Source organism: Coregonus lavaretus, assembly GCF_964263955.1.
Source record: "Coregonus lavaretus genome assembly, chromosome: 22".
Taxonomy (NCBI): domain Eukaryota; kingdom Metazoa; phylum Chordata; class Actinopteri; order Salmoniformes; family Salmonidae; genus Coregonus; species Coregonus lavaretus.
Genome location: NC_140009.1, coordinates 42,075,705 through 42,097,574, shown reverse-complemented (window position 1 = coordinate 42,097,574; position 21,870 = coordinate 42,075,705). Strand labels below are relative to the sequence as shown.

The 21,870-nt window shown below is 45.2% G+C and overlaps 1 pseudogene across 1 annotated transcript in view; it reads left to right on the top strand.

The window, feature by feature from the left end:
* Window positions 1-2,848: 2,848 nt before the first annotated feature.
* Window positions 2,849-21,870, top strand: part of LOC311149961 (ral GTPase-activating protein subunit beta-like) — a 39,908-nt pseudogene continuing 20,886 nt past the window's right edge. Inside the window, exons 1-10 of the transcript XR_014615685.1 lie at window positions 2,849-2,979; window positions 5,057-5,267; window positions 9,724-9,926; window positions 10,037-10,197; window positions 10,844-11,030; window positions 11,710-11,841; window positions 12,459-12,637; window positions 16,865-17,005; window positions 17,361-17,586; window positions 20,699-20,897. The product of XR_014615685.1 is annotated as a ral GTPase-activating protein subunit beta-like (transcript). The remainder of the gene's footprint in view (window positions 2,980-5,056; window positions 5,268-9,723; window positions 9,927-10,036; window positions 10,198-10,843; window positions 11,031-11,709; window positions 11,842-12,458; window positions 12,638-16,864; window positions 17,006-17,360; window positions 17,587-20,698; window positions 20,898-21,870) is intronic.

Below are 21,870 nucleotides of genomic sequence, written 5' to 3'. Positions count from 1 at the left end.
AGCAGAGAGAACAGTCTATGACTAGGGTGGCTGGAGTCTTTGACAATTTTGAGGGCCTTCCTCTGACACCGCCTGGTATAGAGGTCCTGGATGGCAGGAAGCTTGGCCCCAGTGATGTACTGGGCCGTACGCACTACCCTCTGTAGTGCCTTGCGGTCGGAGGCCAAGCAGTTGCCATACCAGGCGGTGATGCAACCAGTCAGGATGCTCTCGATGGTGCAGCTGTAGAATTTTTTGAGGATCTGAGGACCCATGCCAAATCTTTTCAGTCTCCTGAGGGGGAATAGGCTTTGTCGTGCCCTCTTCACGACTGTCTTGGTGTGTTTGGACCATGATAGTTCGTTGGTGATGTGGACACCAAGGAACTTGAAGCTCTCAACCTGTTCTACTACAGCCCCGTCGATGAGAATGGGGGCGTGCTCAGTCCTCTTTTTTTTCCTGTAGTCCACAATCATCTCCTTTGTCTTGGTCACGTTGAGGGAGAGGTTGTTGTCCTGGCACCACACGGCCAGGTCTCTGACCTCCTCCCTATAGGATGTCTCATCGTTGTCGGTGATCAGGCCTACCACTGTTGTGTCGTCGGCAAACTTAATGATGGTGTTGGAGTCGTGCCTGGCCATGCAGTCATAGGTGAACAGAGAGTACAGGAGGGGACTGAGCACGCACCCCTGAGGGGCCCCATTGTTGAGGATCAGTGTGGCAGATGTGTTGTTACCTACCCTTACCACCTGGGGGCGGCCCGTCAGGAAGTCCAGGATCCAGTTGCAGAGGGAGGTGTTTAGTCCCAGGATCCTTAGCTTAGTGATGAGCTTAGAGGGCACTATGGTGTTGAATGCTGAGCTGTAGTCAATGAATAGCATTCTCACGTAGGTGTTCCTCTTGTCCAGGTGGGAAAGGGCAGTGTGGAGTGCAATAGAGATTGCATCATCTGTGGATCTGTTGGGGCGGTATGCAAATTGGAGTGGGTCTAGGGTTTCTGGGTTAATGCTGTTGATGTGAGCCATGACCAGCCTTTCAAAGCACTTCATGGCTACAGACGTCAGTGCTACGGGTCGGTAGTCATTTAGGCAGGTTATCTTAGAGTCCTTGGGCACGGGGACTATGGTGGTCTGCTTGAAACATGTTGGTATTACAGACTCAGTCAGGGACATGTTGAAAATGTCAGTGAAGACACTTGCCAGTTGGTCAGCACATGCTCGGAGTACACGTCCTGGTAATCCGTCTGGCCCTGCGGCCTTGTGAATGTTGACCTGCTTAAAAGTCTTACTCACATCGGCTACGGAGAGCGTGATCACATAGTCGTCCGGAACAGCTGGTGCTCTCATGCATGCTTCAGTGTTGCTTGCCTCGAAGCGAGCATAGAAGTGGTTTAGCTCGTCTGGTAGGCTTGTGTCACTGGGCAGCTCGCGGCTGTGCTTCCCTTTGTAGTCTGTAATAGTTTTCAAGCCCTGCCACATCCGACGAGCGTCAGAGCCAGTGTAGTACGATTCAATCTTAGTCCTGTATTGACTCTTTGCCTGTTTGATGGTTCGTCGGAGGTCATAGCGGAATTTCTTATAAGCGTCCGGGTTAGAGTCCCGTTCCTTGAAATAGAGGTGGATCTGAGAGTAACCAGCAGCAAGAGCGACATCATTGATATACACGGAGAAAAGAGTCGGCCCAAGAATTGAACCCTGTGGCACCCCCATAGAGACTGCCATAGGTCCAGACAACAGGCCCTCCGATTTGACACATTGAACTCTATCTGAGAAGTAGTTGGTGAACCAGGCGAGGCAGTAATTTGAGAAACCAAGGCTATTTAGTCTGCCAATAAGAATGCGGTGGTTGACAGAGTCGAAAGCCTTGGCCAGGTCGATGAAGACAGCTGCACAGTACTGTCTATAATCGATCGCGGTTATAATATCGTTTAGGACCTTGAGCGTGGCTGAAGTGCACCCATGACCAGCTCGGAAACCGGATTGCATAGCGGAGAAGGTACGGTGGAATTCGAAATGGTCAGTGATCTGTTTGTTAACTTGGCTTTCAAATACTTTCGAAAGGCAGGGCAGGATGGATATAGGTCTGTAACAGTTTGGATCTAGTCATCAATGGAAGGACATGTCATCTTTGGAAGGACATGTCATCTTTTTTCACCCAACTTTTCACCTAAATCCATGACATGGTGAAATGTTTTGTTGATTTCACATGGAATTCATGTTAGCTGACAACTCAACCAAATAGAAATCAAAACTAGACGTTGAACTGACGTCTGTGCCCAGTGGGTTGTTGTTGCCTTGCACCATTGTAGCTTTGTTGAATGCAGAAACAGTTAAAATGTATTTGCACCAATTGTCACATTAGGAGTGTCAAGTGGTTCAGACAGACTAGTTATGAGTAGATGCCTAATGCCCATTTCACACTACATACCTAACTGAGCCAAGCTGTGCTGTACTGGCTTAGGTTACACTAGCAACTGTCATCGAAATTGTTAAAATCTTTGAAAAACAGTTCTAATAAATGAAACAGTTGCACAATGAATGAAGATACTCCAAATTTGTAGAATTTTTATAATCCATCAGATTGACTGAATAATAGCAATATTTTACTGGCATCGACAAATAATGAATGGAGTTCAGGGATTTTCTTAGAACGCAGTCATATACATTTTGTTATTGTATCTGGTAATTAAAATATATTGTGTTAAAATAAAGAAAATTATATGTGCCCAATTTGCATATTTACACAGGATGTATTTAGACATATGAAAACATTAACATAAAGGGGTGGAACAGGGCTGAAACCACTGTTGTCTTCCACATCCCGTTGCCAATGACAGCAGTCAGCTGAAGGCTTTGCATCATGACTTGATTCGGGGTAGCTAGCCAGAGCAGCACCACAGAGTCCTCTCAGCGTTGACATTGTGGGAGAATGCCTATATTGGGATAACTTGTGTTGTGAGGACACGTCACCTTGTTATGAAAACCATTTTGCTTGGAGCAGGTAAATACTACATTTCTGAAAAACTTGCTTCAATTTCCCAAGCAATAACGTAACCTAGCTTCTGTTAGCTTGCTGTACAGGCAGCGAGCTAATGTTATTAGCTAACGACAGCTAGCTACTGATGCTCTTTCAATAAAATATAGCTAAATGAACTTTAGCTAGCGTTGCAGATGCTTCTAGCTAGTACAGTAGCTAAGTAGCTACGGGGTTAGCTCATGTTAACTAACGTTAGCAAACAAGCTGTGTTTCCATAACGTTTCAAGTAGCTACATTAAGCTAGCTAGTAAGGTTACTAGCTAGGTATTTAACTAACGTAGCTAGTTATGTTGATGACCTAGCTATGTTATTTGTTTAACTAGCTAGCTAAGTTTGGTCTTATGTTGCTGGTAGCTAGTTATGCTCCATGATAATAGCTATGAGTATGTACACTGCTCAAAAAAATAAAGGGAACACTTAAACAACACAATGTAACTCCAAGTCAATCACACTTCTGTGAAATCAAACTGTCCACTTAGGAAGCAACACTGATTGACAATACATTTCACATGCTGTTGTGCAAATGGAATAGACAACAGGTGGAAATTATAGGCAATTAGCAAGACACCCCCAATAAAGAAGTGGTTCTGCAGGTGGTGACCACAGACCACATCTCAGTTCCTATGCTTCCTGGCTGATGTTTTGGTCACTTTTGAATGCTGGCGGGGCTTTCACTCTAGTGGTAGCATGAGACGAGTCTACAACCCACACAAGTGGCTCAGGTAGTGCAGCTCATCCAGGATGGCACATCAATGCGAGCTGTGGCAAGAAGGTTTGCTGTGTCTGTCAGTGTAGTGTCCAGAGCATGGAGGCGCTACCAGGAGACAGGCCAGTACATCAGGAGACGTGGAGGAGGCCGTAGGAGGGCAACAACCCAGCAGCAGGACCGCTACCTCCGCCTTTGTGCAAGGAGGAGCAGGAGGAGCACTGCCAGAGCCCTGCAAAATGACCTCCAGCAGGCCACAAATGTGCATGTGTCTGCTCAAACGGTCAGAAACAGACTCCATGAGGGTGGTATGAGGGCCCGACGTCCACAGGTGGGGGTTGTGCTTACAGCCCAACACCGTGCAGGACGTTTGGCATTTGCCAGAGAATAACAAGTTTGGCAAATTCGCCACTGGCACCATGTGCTCTTCACAGATGAAAGCAGGTTCACACTGAGCACATGTGACAGACGTGACAGAGTGGAGACGCCGTGGAGAACGTTCTGCTGCCTGCAACATCCTCCAGCATGACCAGTTTGGCGGTGGGTCTGTCATGGTGTGGGGTGGCATTTCTTTGGGGGGCTGCACAGCCCTCCATGTGCTCGCCAGAGGTAGCCTGACTGCCATTAGGTACAGAGATGAGATCCTCAGACCCCTTGTGAGACCATATGCTGATGCGGTTGGCCCTGGGTTCCTCCTAATGCAAGGCAATGCTAGACCTCATGTGGCTGGAGTGTGTCAGCAGTTCCTGCAAGAGGAAGGCATTGATGCTATGGACTGGCCCGCCCGTTCCCCAGACCTGAATCCAATTGAGCACATCTGGGACATCATGTCTCGCTCCATCCACCAACGCCACGTTGCACCACAGACTGTCCAGGAGTTGGCGGATGCTTTAGTCCAGGCCTGGGAGGAGATCCCTCAGGAGACCATCCGGCACCTCATCAGGAGCATGCCCAGGCATTGTAGGGAGGTCATACAGGCACGTGGAGGCCACACACACTACTGAGCCTCATTTTGACTTGTTTTAAGGACATTACATCAAAGTTGGATCAGCCTGTAGTGTGGTTTTCCACTTTAATTTTGAGGGTGAATCCAAATCCAGACCTCCATGGGTTGATACATTTGATTTCCATTGATCATTTTTGTGTGATTTTGTTGTCAGCACATTCAACTATGTAAAGAAAAAAGTATTTAATTAGATTATTTCATTCATTCAGATCTAGGATGTATTGTTTAAGTGTTCCCTTTATTTTTTTGAGCAGTGTATATTGACAGTCATGCAAAGTCTTCACCATACCAGGAAGCTAATGAGCTGTATGTGTATCCCCATTGTGGAGGCTGGTGGAAACAGTAGAGTGGAGCGGCACCACCATGTACTCTGAGTGGCGCACGCTGCAGCTGGTGGTTCAGAGTGACCAGGGCCACCTCAGTGTCCTGCACACGTACCCTGGAGGTGTGGGGCTGGAGGTGGCGAATGCAGTGGCCAAACCCCTGGGGACAGCCATCATCCCTGTGGCCACAGAGAACATCCTCAAGACGGACAAAGAGGTGAGGGTGGGACAGAGAGCATTGTCATTGATGTGGGATGGAGTTAGTGGGGCCTGTCTGTATGAGGCTAGCCTGTGTGCCAGTCTATCTGCCTCAGCAGACTTCCCACTGGGCAAAAACTGGTTGAATCAACATTGTTTCAACCCAAAATGTGATGACGTTGAATCAACGTGGGAAACTAATTGGATTTGCAAAAAGTCATCAACATAAGGGCATGTCGAAATTTTTTCACCCAACTTTTAACCTAAATCCAATGACATGGTGAAATGTTTTGTTAATTTCACGTTAGTTGACAACTCAACCAAATGTAAGTCAAAACTAGACGTTGAACTGACGTCTGTGCCCAGTGAGTTGTTGCCTTGCTATTGTAGCTTTGTTGAATGCAGAAACAGTTTTTTTGCCCCAATTGTCACATTAGCAGTGTCAAGTGGTTCAGACAGACGAGTTATGAGTAGATGCCTAGTGCCCATTTCACACTACAGAGCTGAGCCAAGGTGTACTGGCTTAGGTTACACTAGCAACCGTAATCGAAATGGTTAAAATCTTTTTTAAACAATTCTAATAAATGAAACAGTTGGTCAATGAATGAAGATACTCCAAACTTTTAGAATGTTTATAATCCATCAGATTGACTGAATTAAAGCACATAAAATATTTTACTGGCATGGACAAAAAATGAATGGAGTTAAGGGATTTTGGTGGGAATTCAGGGATTCCCTGTTTCAACTGTAATGGGCAGGCGTAAGCTACAGACAACGAACACAATTGCATTTTATCGATGGCAATTTGAATGCACAGAGATACCGTGACAAGATCCTGAGGCACATTGTCGTGCCATTCATCTGCCACCATCATCTCATGTTTCAGCATAATGCACGGCCCCATGTTGCAAGGATCTTTACACTGTTCCAGGAAGCTGAAAATGTCACAATTCTTCCATGGCCTGCATACTCACCAGACATGTCACCCATTGAGCATGTTTGGGATGCTCTGGAAAGACATGTACGACAGCGTGTTCCAGTTCCTGCCAATATCGAGCAACTTCGCACAGCCATTGAAGAGGAGTGGGACAACAATCCACAGGCCCCAATCAACAGCCGGATCAACTCTATGCAAAGGAGATGTGTCGCGCTGCATGAGGCAAATGGTGGTCACACCAGATACTGACTGGTTTTCTGATCCTAGCCCTACTTTTTCTTTAAGGTACAATGCATTCAGAAAGTATTCAGACCCCTTGACCTTTTCCACTTTGTTACGTTACAGCCTTATTCTAAAATTGATTAATTTGTATTTTTACCTCAATCTACACACAATACCCGATAATGACGAAGCAAAAACAGGTTTTTTATAAATGTTTGCACAATTATTACAAATAAACTGAAATCTTACATTTACATAATTATTCAGACCCTTTACTCAGTACTTTGTTGAAGCACCTTTGGCAGCGATTACAGCCTCGAGTCTTCTTGGGTATGACGCTACAAGCTTGGCACACCTGTAGTTGGGGAGTTTCTCCTATTCTTCTCTGTAGATCCTCTCAAGCTCTGTCAGGTTGGATGGGGAGCGTCGCTGCACAGCTATTTTCAGGTCTCTCCAGAGATGTTCGATCGGGTTCGAGTCCGGGCTCTGGTTGGGCCACTCAAGGACATTCAGAGACTTGTCCCGAAGCCAAGTCCTGTGTTGTCTTGGCTGTGTGCTTAGTGTTGTTGTCCTGTTGGAAGGTGAACCTTCGCCCCAGTCTGAGGTCCTGAGCGCTCTGGAGCAGCTTTTCATCAAGGATCTCTGTACTTTGCTGCGTTCATCTTTCCCTCGATCCTGACTAGTCTCCCAGTCCCTGCCGCTGAAAAACATCCCCACAGCATGATGCTGCCATGCTTCACCGTAGGGATGGTGCCAGATTTCCTCCAGATGTGACGCCTGGCATTCAGGCCAAACAGTTCAATCTTGATTTCATCAGACTAAAGAATCTTGTTTCTCATGGTCTGGGAGTCCTTTAGGTGCCTTTTGGCAAACTCCAAGTGGGCTGTCATGTGCCTTTTACTGAGGAGTGGCTGATTGGTGGAGTGCTACAGAGATGGTTGTCCTTCTGGAAGGTTCTCCCATCTCCACAGAGGAACTCTGGAGCTCTGTCAAACTTCTTCCATTTAAGAATGATGGAGGCCACTGTGTTCTTGGGGACCTTCAATGCTGCAGAAATGTTTTGGTACCCTTCCCCAGATCTGTGCCTCGACACAATCCTGTTTTGGAGCTCTACGGACAATTCCTTCGACGTCATTGCTTGGTTTTTGCTCTGACATGCACTGTCAACTGTGGGACCTTATATATCAATTGAATACAATCAATTGAATTTACCACAGGTGGACTTCAATCAAGTTGTAGAAACATCTCAAGGATGATCAATAGAAACAGGATGCACCTGAGCTCAATTTCGAGTCTCAGCAAAGTGTCTGAATACTTATGTAATGTTTAATACATTTGCAAAAAATTCGAAAAACCTGTTTTGCTTTGTCATTATGGTGTATTGTGTGTAGATTGAGAAAAAATACATATTTAATCAATTTTAGAATAAGGCTGTAACGTAACAAAATCTGGATCAAGGGAATTGGTCTGAGTACTTTCCGAATGCACTGTATCTGTGACCAAAAGATGCAAATCTATATTCCCAGTCATGTGAAATCCATAGATTAGGTCCTAATAAATTTATTTCAATTGACTGATTTCCTTATATGAACTGTAACTCAGTAAAATCTTTGAAATTGTTGCATGTTGCGTTTATCTTTGTTCAGTGTAGGTACAACGGAAAGACAATGTATTCCGTTGAGCCCATTTCAGCCATTACCGGGGTGTTTTTGACAGGTCATTACAAATGTTTCCGCGGCGGTCGTAATGTTAAAGGGGGGAAAATGACAGGCATAAGCGAGAAAGAGTCGCAAGAGTCAAATTAAAGCAATCAATCCAGAGAGATTTAAGTGACAAGTGGATTTTGTACCCCTCAAACACAGGAAATATATTGCTGAAGAAGACAGATCCTCAGGTAGGCGGGGCATTCACGTTGCTAGTTACACATCCACCACAGTTGCTGGAACTGTTCTGGAGAGGACCCTGTGAGAAGAAAATATCTGAGCCAGCACAGTACGGTTCGGCTCAGCACAACCGCGTGAAAAGGGTTGGGCGTCTCAAGCTCTGCACACTCTTGGATTGCATCCTACAGGCCGCGCCTACCAGGTGACGTGGAGAGGATCTGTGTCTGTACCACATACTCTCACTACTGGTGTCCCCCAGGGCTCGGTTCTAGGCCCTCTCCTCTTCTCTCTATACACAAAGTCCCTCGGCTCCGTCATATCCTCACATGGTCTCTCCTATCATTGCTATGCGGATGACACTCAACTACTTTTTTCCTTCCCACCTTCTGACACCCAGGTGGCAACACGCATCTCTGCGTGCCTGGCAGATATCTCAACTTGGATGTCCACCCATCACCTCAACATCGACAAGGCAGAGCTGCTCTTCCTCCCGGGAAAGGCCTTCCTGCGCAAAGACCTCTCCATCACAGTGGACAACTCCAGTGTCACCCTCCCAGAGTGCAAAGAACCTTTGGCGTCACCCTGGACAACACCCTGTCATTCTCTGCAAATATCAAAGCAGTGACTCGCTCCTGCAGGTTCATGCTCTACAACATCCGTAGAATACGACCCTACCTCACACAGGAAGCGGCGCAGGTCCTAATCCAGGCACTTTTCATCTCCCGTCTGGACTTCTGCAACGCACTGTTGGCCTGGCTCCCCGCTTGTGCCATCAAACCCCTGCAACTTATCCAGAATGCTGCAGCCCGCCTGGTTTTCAACCTTCCCAAGTTCTCCCATGACACCCCGCTCCTTCGCACACTCCACTGGCACCCGCTCAGCCCAGTCCAAGCTCTTCTCTGTCCTGGCACTCCAATGATGGAACCAGCTTCCCCCTTAAACTAGGACAGCAGAGTTCTTGCCCAAGCACCTGAAACCTACCTCTTCAAAGAGTATATTAAATAATACCCCTCCTAACCTCTCCTGAACCAACACTTGCACTTGGACCCCCCCCCCCCCCCCCTCTAGCTCTGACTTTGCTGATAGCTACTTTATTGAGGAAAAGTGTTCTTACTTTGCCTGTGATATGTGGTTGTCCCACCTAGCTATCTTAAGATGAATGCACGAACTGTAAGTCGCTCTGGATAAGAGCGTCTTCTGAATGACTCAAATCTAAATGTAAAAATGGGTAGTCTATAATGCCTGATTCACACTATCTGAACCGTACTCTGCTGGCTTGCATATTTTCTTTACATATTGTCTATTCCAGCACAGTTCCAGCAACTATGGTGGATACGTAACCAAGCCAGGCCAGTACAGGTCGGCTTGGTTTGGCTCGGTTTGGCCCTAAAGTGTGAATCAGGCATAACTGTCTCTCTGATCTGTGGTTCCAGGTGAAGTGGACCATGGAGGTGCTGTGCTACGGCCTTACTCTTCCACTGGAAGGGGACACGGTGAAGCTGTGTGTGGACGTGTACACGGACTGGATGATGGCCCTAGTGACGCCACGGGACTCCATCCCACAGCCGGTGGTGAAGGAGCCCAACCTGTATATCCAGACCATCCTCAAACACCTCTACAACGTCTTCCTACCCAGGTACAGCCACAGTTGAGCTGAGCGTGCACACACAAGCACACAGACTCTGTCTCAGGCTATGCACACAATCTCTTTCTCTCACTTTCTCTATCTCTCTTACTCTCTCTCAGGCCAGAGCGTCTGAGCCACATCCGGCTGTGCCAGCAGGTGTTGACGGCGGTGCAGAAGCTGGCCAGGGAGTCCGTCTCCATGGTGAGGGAGACCTGGGAGGTGCTGCTGCTCTTCCTGCTCCGCCTCAACGACACCCTGCTGGCCCCGCCCACCATCGGAGGTCAGCCCCGCCCCCTCACCACCCACCATCACTTCCTGGGTTTCCCAGGGTGGTATTCACAAGACTTGGACAAGTTTAGTCTATCCCCGTTTCGGCATGTTTGCTTCTATTTCATGTCTAGTGAGTACGACCCAGTTTTTCAGTTGCAGTTGTACACACAGGTATGGTTCCTGAGTTAGTTAAGCAATTAACATCCCATGCTTAGGGTCATGTATAAAAATGCTGTGTAGGCCATTATTTTGGCTACCATGGCTATTTCCCCATTGGATGATAATGCTTCCATCCACAGGGCATGAGTGGTCACTGAATGGTTTGATGAGCATAAAAGCGTAAACCATATGCCATGGCTGTCCCAGTCACCAGATCTCAACCCCAATTGAACACTTATGGGAGATTCTGGAGTGGCGCCTGAGAGTTTTCCACCACCAACAAAACACCAAATTATGGAATTTCTTGTCGAAGAGTGGTGTCGCGTCCCTCCAATAGAGTTCCAGACTCTTGTAGAATCAATGCCAAGGTGCATTGAAGCTGATATGGCTCGTGGTGGCCCAACGCCCTATTAAGAAACGTTATGTTGGTGTTTATCCTGTATATCCTGTTGACCCTTGACCTTCTGCCCCTCTGTCGTCCCTGTCCCCATGCCCAGTGGGCGTGGCAGAGAAGCTTGCTGAGAAGCTGATGGCGGTGCTGTTTGAGGTGTGGCTCCTGGCGTGCGCCCACTGCTTCCCCACACCTCCCTACTGGAAGACGGTCAGGGAGATGCTGGCCAACTGGAGGCACCACCCGCCCGTGGTGGAGCAGTGGAGCAGGGTAGCCAGCGCCCTCACCTCCAGGTGACTATGGGGGCCTGGTTGCGCTATCATTACAAAGAAAGCGAGCACTAGCAGGTGACCTGATGATCACCCACTTTGGTTTGGGGATGCATATGATATGGCACAGGGGGTTCTGTTGTTTCCCACTGCCTGAGGAAGAGCTTAGGGTCGAAATGTGTTGTGTGGTATTTATTTAGACACTCATAAAATAACAATCTAGAGTACAAATCTGTTACATTTGTTTGTAGAAAAACCTTTTTATTTGGTGAGCACTACAGTATAAGCCTACTTTATTCCATTTCATTTTACGGTCGCCCTCTTTTCTCTTGCAAGTCGGAAGTGGTATTATTTTTAGCAGCTTTTTCCCCTTCCACTCTCCTGGCGTACGGTGTGGGTGTTCTGGTGTCCACTTGCTAGCTGTTCTAAAAGCTACCTTCTACCTAGACAGCTTGTCACCTGATTTGCATATCCAGTGAGTCAATTTGACTATTGGACTACTGGGTGGCATTGTACCTTACCTGTAATGTAGCTAACCTCTGAACATTCTCCTGATGGTGTAGTGTAGAGTTGGTTCAAAAGTACTATGCAGAGATACTGCTGTTTCTTTTTGCAGGCATGATCCTTTACAAATACAATGACAGAGAGGAGGAAATGGGCATACTAACGTGTGTGTGTGTGTGTGTGTTGTTTGTCCACCCAGGTTGTTGCGGTTCACCCACGGCCCCTCGTTGCCCCCGTTTAAAGTCCCTGACGAGGACGCCAACCTGATTCCAGTAGAGATGGATAACGACTGTGTGGCCCAAACCTGGTTCCGCTTCCTCCACATTCTAAGGTAAAGAAGAATTATGCTGTTGTGCATAGCTGTGTGAAGTAGGGGTGCTGAGGGTGCTGCAGCATCCCCTTTATAAATGAGAATAAAATGTTTTTAACAAATGTTTTATCACAAGTAGTTCACTGGGCCTTTATTACTCCTGTATGAGCGGACCAAAATAGCCGTCAGCAGCGCGGGGCGAAATAAATATCTCCGCCCCCCCCACACCTCCCACACCCCTGTCGACAAAAAAAGTCTTAGCAAGCCCCCCTGTAAACATCTTCCCGCAGCCATGCTGTTCAGTCTCTATATGGCCTTTCCTCATCTTCTTTCTTGACCACAATACTGGGTCATATTAATTTAGCACCAAATGGAAGAAAACTGAATGTAAAAAAGGGAACTGGACCAGTAAGAAACCATTTTTAATTTATGTTGCTATTTTTTAAATGTTTATAACGTTGACAGTTTCATGTCCTAATGAATACAACCCTGATTTAGCAGTTGCTAATATCATTCAGCGTGTTATTCTCCCAGCACTTTGGCAACTCCACCCACTACAGGTATGTGTCAGTCAGTGAGGCTCTTAATGTGTGTCAATCTCTCCTCACCTCTGTGTTCCCCCCCTGTGGTTTCTGTACTAACCCAGTGGACCTGAGCAACCCAACGTTGGTGAGCACCACACCCAAGTTCCAGGAGCAGTTCCTCAACTCGAGCGGCATCCCCCACGAGGTGGTGCTGCACCCCTGCCTCAAGCAGCTGCCCCAGATCTTCTTCAGGGCCATGCGGGGGGTCAGCTGCCTGGTGGATGCCTTCCTGGGTGAGAAGAAGTGCTCAGTCTCTCAGGGTCAAGTGGTGGTGCAACACACGGTGCACTTCAATAGTCTGAATCAGGGTTGGGGTCAATTCCATTTCAATTATGTCAATTCAGGAACAACTGAATTTTTTTTTTTTCTCATTGTAAGGTAACAAGTAACATTTTTGAATTGGAATTCAATGGAAATGGAATTGATCCAACCCTGGTCTGAATTTGTTTTCATACAGTATTTGTCAGCAGTTTTAACTGATAAGTGTTAATTTGTGCCTTGTTATTCATCAAAATAGAAAATAGGCTATTTCAGGAGTTCAAATGGGTATTTAGTAGCATGATGTTATCTCATGGAATATATTAAAAGTAGACTCAGCAAAATGACGTTGCAGTGAGCAGCAGCGCAGATATTGAGATGAGCCTTGATGGAAGACTTTGCTCTCACACAGTCCCACAGAAAATCTGCGCATGTGCACAGTGCTTTTCACGCTGCTACAACGTGGTAGCTACAGGACCAAAACGGGAGAAGTTTAGCCTTGCTCTTAGTTGTAGCGGAAAATGACCCGATATCGTGTTTACTTTGTGCATGCAACATCATCTCACGGAGTCTACCCTTTAAAAGCCCAGTGCAGTCAAAAATTTGATTTTTCCTGTGTTTTATAGACACTGAGTGTACAAAACATTAAGAACACCTGGTCTTTCCATGACATATACTGACCAGGTGAATCCAGGTGAAAGCTGTGATCACTTGTTAAATCGACTTCAATCAGTGTAGATGAAGGGGAGGAGACAGCTGAAAGAATAACTTTTAAGCCTTGAGACATGGATTGTGTATGTGTGCCATTCAGAGTGTGAATGGGTAAGACAAAAGATTTAAGTGCCTTTGAACGGGGTATGGTAGTAGATGCCAGGTGCACCGGTTTGTGTCAAGAACTGCAACATTGCAGTTTTTCACGCTCAACAGTTTCCTGTGTGTGTCAATAATGGTCCACCACCCAAAGGACATCCAGCCAACTGTGGAACGCTTTCGACACCTTGTAGAGTCATGCCCCAAGGAATTGAGGCTGTTCTGAGGGCAAAAAGGGGAGGGTTGCGCAACTCAATACTGTGAAATGGTGAAAATGATATTGCCCTTTTAGTGTAAGAGCTGTTTGAAAAGACTGCCTTAAATTTCAGCCTGTTTTGGTGGGATGGAGTTTAGGCCTTACATGGTGACATCACCAGGTGGTAAATGTGTTAATAGACCAATAAGAAAGAGGGTTCCAAACCTCTCTGCCAATAACAGCGGATTTTCAGTTTTCCACTCAGACCACTCCCAGACAGTCCTAGCAAAATTCTTGCTTGAGAAATTGCTCTTTGCTAAGAAGCTGTTTTTGTTTCTTTTTGACCATTTTAATTGAGAACAGTAATTTACATTTACTTAATTTAGCAGATCTTCCATACCCAACTCTACCATGAGACATGCATGTCTTCATCACTGAAAAAGATAAACGGTTGCGTTTGATATAATTTGAGAGTTTACAAACAGTGTTGTGAAACTATTTAATAATGTATAGATTATTTAAATAAAAAAAGATTGTCATTTTTTTACATTAAATGTCAATTATCAAAAAATGCGTAAACTCAGATTTAGTAAATGTTTATGTTGTAGCTTAGACCCTATTTTACATCATCAGAGGGGTTTGTGTTGTGCCCACCGTCGGTTGAGACTTTGCTGATAAATGTACTTAAATGTGAATACATTTGGCCAGGGGCGGTGTGTTCATTAGGGCGATATGGGCGACGCACTGCCAAACGGGAAAAGGAAGGGATTTTTTTTCTAATCAATTATATCACGGCAACAGTAGTTATCAGTGTTCTAATCTAGACGTCTGATCTGCCACTAAATGTCCAATCAGGCTAAAGTCGTGCTTCAAATGGCCCCGCCCCTTTTGGGGCGATTTCAGTCAGGTTGAAAATCGCCCCAGAAGTATCTCATAGACTCTCATGTAAAATCTTTTTTTTTCAAATATCAGAGCTTTCAATACAATCTCTATGGGTTTCTGAGGGCTTGCACTTACGCGCTTTCGTCATACGTAACATAACCATGAACGTAACTAAGAAAAGAGCGGGTAGCAGCGTCAATCAATTCACGTACTACTATCAAGATGGCTAGCGTTCAGTGCAACTCGATTGTCTCTTTGAAAGAAGTTCACATCAAAGACCATTCAAAACGAGCTACTGGAGTGTATGCTAGCGGTCATGAGGGAACATATTGTGGAGGAGGTGAAGTCGGCGAACTTCGTAGCTATCCAAGCTGACGAGACCACGGACGTTTCTACACAGACACAGCTGGTGCTTGTGCTGAGGTACATAGATAGCAACCACAAAGTGCAGGAGCTCTTTTTTGAGTTCCTTCCCATCTCGGAATCAACCTCAGTCTCAATCGCCAGTGTGCTTTTGGAGAGACTGAACGGTCTTTTTGCCGACGACGAGAAAGTCAAACTGTGGTGCACTGGCACTGTACCAGGTTCTCATGAGCTACAACCTCCAGGAGACGTTCTCTGAGACTGTGACTCTGTTGAACATCCTCATAACTACTCCAATGACAACAGCTGAAGCTGAGAGATGTTTCTCAACTTTGACACGAGTTAAGACATTCCTGCGAAATTCAATGGGCCAGGAACGTCTGAATGCACTGGCCATGCTTTCCATGGAGAGGGAACTAGTCCTCAGCATGCCTGATTTCAATGAGAAAGTCATTGACCGCTTTGCTGCATTGAAAGAGAGAAGAGAACAGTTTCAGTACAAGTAATGTAGCCTCTTTCTCTCTTTGTCCCTCCCTGTCTGTCTCTAACACACACACGCCCAAATCAGTTCACAGTTGATGTTGTTTAAAATAGTTATTTTTCATTTTAAAAAAAGTACAAAAAATAAAATAATCTGTTCATGTTCATTTTTACAAATCTATACAATTGGCCAGAATATGGTTGTTCATATTTACAAATCTATACAATTGGCCAGAATATGGTTGTTCATTTTTACAAAGCCATACAGATAGCTGTGTTTACCTTTTCTATAAATTATTTTCAAATTCTGTTTTCAGGCAAAATGTCTATCACTGTTCATTTTCACAAATATATACAAGAGGGCAGAATATGGAAGTCTATAAAAATTTCTTATTACCAATAACTTGCATCAATGTTTTCAGTAGCCTCTATCAAAAGCTCCTGCTTGCTTGTTGTGAATTATGCTCAGGTGCACATATTTCCAATTCAACCATGAGGCAAAAAATGTGGTAAAAGCTCTTGTTGATCCTGCAATCTGAACAAATACCAAGATGCTGTATTTTCAGCTGATATTTCATTTGTTTATGGAAATGCATATTGTTTATGCAGTGTTGAGGAATGTGAAAGAACACCCTTGATTATTTTTACTGTGATAACTTATTTTGCTTTTGTAAGCCAACACTTTTGAGATCAGTCAATAAATGCTTCTGGCATTGACTTATATGCTGCCCCTGTCTTCATGTTGTTGCTGGACATATCTTTTTTTAAATGTGTGTAGGTCACCTAAATCATCAGAAAAATTGCCCCCCCTGAGAATTTTTTCAGGAGCCGCCACTGCATTTGGCTGCCGCCGAACCACGTACATTTGTTTTGACCTCTGCTGCTAAAAAATAAGACGTTAAAACTTAAGTAATATTTCAGTGAGTGTGGGTTTTTCCTTTCCTCCAACTTTCAAATGATACCACAAAGATGGTTGAAGGTTCACACATCAGAGAATGTTGACTTGAGTGGGAATATCCATTGTTTTAAATTCAACTGTCAACCTTCTCTAGGAAACCTTTTGAAGTCATAGAAATGTAGATAATAGAATATACATTCCCATTCAAATTGACATTCGACCGGCAGCTAACATTTTAGTTGTAATTGGAAATAAAAAATGTCAATTCAATTTCTATGATTGAAATGACACCCACCCTGTATTCAAGAGTATGCTGTGTTTTAACAGATGGCTGGCACAACACAAACACCTCATATGTGAAAATGAGACCAATCTTAGTTAACAAATGTTTTAATAATTGGCGTAAAATATATATATAATAAAAAATTATAAAATAGTTTGACAACCCTGTTTGTAAGCTCTCAAATGATATCAAACTCAACCGTTTATATTTTTCAATGATGAAGACATGGATGTCTAATAGCAGGGTTGGGTATGCAAAATGGGTCAACTTTGAGCACCCCTCCTCCACAGGCATATCCCGACCCAGGACTGACAGTGCCCCGCCCACACCGGTCAACAGGCTAAGCATGTCCCCGTCCTCCTCCAACAACACCACACAGCCGCAAGCAGCGTCACACTGTGATCACCAAGACTGCCAGCAAGAGTTCAACCGTAAGTCACCCATGTAGCCTACAATTCTGGTGCTTACTGTACATCATCCTGACCTGTACTGTACTTACATCATTATCTTTACCATTTACTGCAAATCTGGTTTCAAACAGTATTTTTTTTTTGCCCGGACTGCCAGATGGGGCGAGGCTTGCATTTTTTGGGGACTACTCTATTGGTTCAACTGTGCCAGGCAAGCCTTATCCAGCGGCGCTAAAGCATTTGAAAGAACAACAGTAAAATAAATGATCTTGAGACCCTGGATTTAAATACATGTGTTCTATTTAGGCAATTAAATTACCCGATTCTGAGCTTTGCTAAAAAACTTTACCTATCTCTCCCCTCCCCTCCACTACAGGGCAGCGTGGCCCAGGTGGCAAAAGTGTCCGCGTCCCAGCAGCCGACGTCTTCCCCCACCCTGCTTGCCAGCCCCAACCAGAGCAGCTGGGAGACGCGACCGCTGCCCGCCCCCGCCAGGCCCAAAGTCAACAGCATCCTCAACCTCTTCGGCCAGTGGCTGTTTGACTCGGCGCTGGTGCACTGCAAGCTCCACAGCGGTCTCAGCCGAGACCCCAGCATGACTGGTAAGCTTACTGCACCCGCTGCCGTCTGACTGACTGAATGGACAAGCTTCTACTCCATTTGTGTGTGTGTGTGGGGGTTGGATTGGATGGGGGGATTGCATGTTTGTGTTGGGTTTAGGGTTGGACGTGTGTGTGTTTTGGGTGGAGCGGGCTGGGGTCAGAAAACTGGGTTATTATTTTTTGTCTCTCCTCTCTTTAACTACTTTGCACATCTGCTCAAGCACTTCGTGGAGACCACACTGACTTCAAAAATATATCAGTTACTGTAGGCTAGTTGACATTCAACTCCACAGAACAGTGTAGAATGGAGATTTAAATCTTGACACACGCCTCCAGCCTTACTGTAGTTGTCACAAGATTGAATTTATCGAGTCAGAACACACACTTCTGCATGTCTCAGTGTAGTTCCATCTAGTCTTGTGCCTTATGAGTGTAGGAGTTGACAGCACTATTTGAGGTTTGAATATCAATCCTGCTCCTGGAAAGCCACAAGCTCAGCAGTGAAACGCCTGATTCTGTTAATCAAGGGCTTGAAGATCAGTTGATTCAGGGTTGTATTCATTAGGGCACACCGTAGCAAAATGTTTTGCAACAGAAAACAAAAATGGGTGTTTCTCATTGGACTCAGCTGAGTCCCTCCCTGTTTCAGTCCGTTTTCTTCCGTTTGGTGCCAAATAAATACGACCTAGACGTGATGGACCTTAGCTGGGAGAAAGACGTGAAATAATGTGGTTCTTCAAGAGCAGAATTAAGGAAGGTAGAAAAGGGAGGATCAAGGACCATGATGTCCAGGACTGTCTCATTTCTCTTCACGTGTTGGTGTGTCTGTCCTGCATGCCAACTCTCTTGTCTACCATGTCGGATGTTTCAACAGTTTCAGAGTGAAAGGTCATCCATTTGAGGAGTAAAAAACACACAATTCATGCATTAAGAATTAATTGAGAAAATATCGATATGCTTTGATTTGTCTCCACTAGTTTTGGTATCTTGCAGCCTCTATCCAAATTCTCCTTTCTTATATATCTTGAAAGTAGTAGCTGCAGATTTTCTCTCGCAGTCAGTACTTTGAAACCAACTTTGGTTTAATCATCATCGCCCATCATCATTACGTTTTACCCCCCACCACCGTCATTTGAGCATTGCGCCAATGTTCTGCGAGTTGGAAATGGAATGGGAGCACACAGCCTCGCCAATGTCCCGACATTGCGTTGCCAGTTTGTGACCACGCCACCATATTCCAGTGACTTTTTATTTATAGTGCCACTAACCCTTTTTGGTTTGCCCTGAATTCAGCGCATTGTTCTCTTATGCTTTCTCCCTGTGTTTTCAGGTCACTTATGACTTTCAGTTGACTTTTGGTTTGGTGCCTCAATGCATGAAGTGAATGTCTGTACTTTGAGTGACGTCGTCATGATGCTAGTACAAGGGTGATGAGCTGACACAGCGATTTTGCGTCGATGCCTTCTTGCAACTTGTGTTGGGACCTTGCGATCATATGACCTTGCGATCATAATTAGTTTTTTGTTATTAGGATTTTTGAACTGGTCCGCGGGCCTACAAAAGGGGGTCCACCAGTTGCCCATCCCTGACTTAGCCCATGATAAAGACAACACTCTTTATGGCAAACTCTGTGTCAGAAGTGCCTTTTTGTGTGCCTGCTTATTAATGTTTGTGTGTGTGTTTGCAGCCTATTAGGTCTGTGGTTGTGTCCTTGTCTTATTTTGTGTGCTTAGTGTGTTAGTTTGTGTGTGTACAGTATTTGCAGTGCATTATTAAAGTATTCAGACCCCTTTTTCCACATTTTATTTTACAGCCTTATTCTAAAATAAACAATTTCTTATCAATCTGCACACCCCATTATGACAAAGCGAAAACAGGTTTTTAGAAATTCTTGCAAATTTATATTTAAAAAAAAGATACCTTATTTACATAGATATTCAGACCCTTTGCTATGAGACTCGAAATTGAGCTCAGGTGCATCCTGTTTCCATTGATCATCCTTGAGATGTTTCTACAACTTGATTGGAGTCCACTTGTGGTAAATTCAATTGATTGGACATGATTTGGAAAGGCACACACCTGTCTATATAAGGTCCCACAGTTGACAGTGCATGTCAGAGCAAAAACCAAGCCATGAGGTCGAAGGAATTGTCCGTAGAGCTCCGAGACAGGGTTGTGTCGAGGCACAGATCTGGGGAAGGGTACCACATTTTTTTTGCAGAATTGAAGGTCCCCAAGAACACAGTGGCCTCCATCATTCTTAAATGGAAGAAGTTTGGAACCACCAAGACTTCCTAGAGCTGGATGTTTTTCAGCGGCAGGGACTGGGAGACTAGTCAGGATCGAGGGAAAGATGAACGGAGCAAAGAACAGAGATATCCTTGATGAAAGCTCCAGAGCGCTGAGGACCTCAGACTGGGGCAAAGGTTCACCTTCCAACAGGACAACGACCCTAAGCACACAGCCAAGACAACGCAGGAGTGGCTTTGAGACAAGTCTCTGAATGTCCTTGAGTGGCCCAGCCAGAGCCCGGACTTGAACCCGATCGAACATCTCTGGAGAGACCTGAAAATAGCTGTGCAGCGACGCTCCCCATCCAACCTGACAGAGCTTGAGAGGATCCGCAGAGAAGAATGGGAGAAAATCCCCAAATACAACTGTGCCAACCTTGTAGTGTCATACCCAAGAAGACTCGAAGCTGTAATCGCTGCCAAAGGTGCTTCAACAAAGTACTGAGTAAAGGGTCTGAATACTTATGTAAATAAAATATATATATATATATTTTTTTATACATTTGCAAACATTTCTGAACCTGTTTTTGATTTGCCATTATGGGGTATTGTGTGTAGTCTGATGAAGAAAAAAAACAATTTAATCCATTTTAGAATAAGGCTGTAACGTAACAAAATGTGGAAAAGGTCAAGGGGTCTGAACACTTTCCAAATGCACTGTACCTCAGTTCGAATACTTGTTGTGTGTGTCTGGTTACGTTTTATCCGTGTGTGTATTTTAGGACTATATCTGTTTCTATTTGTGTGTGTTAATGCGTGCATGTGTGAGGATGGCTGTCTGTCCCATTCTGGGGTCCTTTCACTCCTGTGTCTCCTCACAGCCGTAGGCACTCAGGTGGGTCTGGAGCTGAGGAAGGGCTCCCAGATGTCTGCTGACTCCATGGTGTCCAACCCCATGTTCGTCGCTAACGAGTTCCCAGAGAGCTACAAGCCAGGCCGTGCCGAGGCCTGCGGCACCCTCTGCCGCATCTTCTGTAGCAAGAAGACCGGAGAGGACATTCTCCCTGTCTACCTGTCCAGGTAAAACGGCAGTCTCAATGCTAACAGGCTACCATGCTAATGCTAAGATATGCTACATTAGCTTGCTAATGTGGTAATATGCTAATGATTCATGTTGGCTGTAAGGCTCTAGAACAGTGGTCACCAACCGGTCGATCGCGGTCGACTGGTCAATTTCCAACGCATTCCTTGTCGATCACCAAACATTTCTGTAAAAAACCTTGCGTTCCTATTTTTTTGGGGGGGGGTTCGCGCTGTTGATGGTAGGTGCACTTGATTCAGCTGCCCTAGCGCCGGTAAGGCAAAGTGTTCCCATTTTTGATCCATTTTATGTGTCTGAAGGTAGAACTCCGCTTACCCGGCGGGCTAATAAAGTGCACCTATAGGTCTACTGCTGGCCAATCAGATGGGTCAGATCACCGTTTCTGCACAGTTTATTCGGGCCATAACTTTAAAAATAAGCCTTGAATGCACAGACTAGAAAGAGACTCAACGAATAAAGCAAAGAACTGCTGTTTTTATGAGTAAGTTAATGTTTAAGTTGTTATTCAGCACTGTCAATACTTTTTTATAAGCCATAAAATGTGCGTTCTCCCTACTTTCACTCACGCTACAGCACTGCAGCTGCAACAAATGACTATAGCAAAGTGTTCCGATAAGCTTGCGTTGTTATTAGCGGCTTATCTTTTTTAATATTTCACTTTCTCTGGTCATAGAAGTAGCTAAAAACCTGAATTGGTGCATGAGGCAGAAATAATGCAGTGCGACTTGAGTTTCGCCATCAGCTGGAAGATAGTGTCCCCTTTTCTCAGAGGAGGGAGGGAGGGAGAGAGGCAGCCTGATCGCTGCTCCCTCCCTCCCTATACACTGACCATCAGATGCAGGCCATCAGTCCAGAAGAAAATGACATTTTTATGCTCACTCAGCTGTACCTCACAAGTAATACAAAAAATTATCTGACTCAGAAAAGGGTGGTGACTCTTGCTGTAGTAGT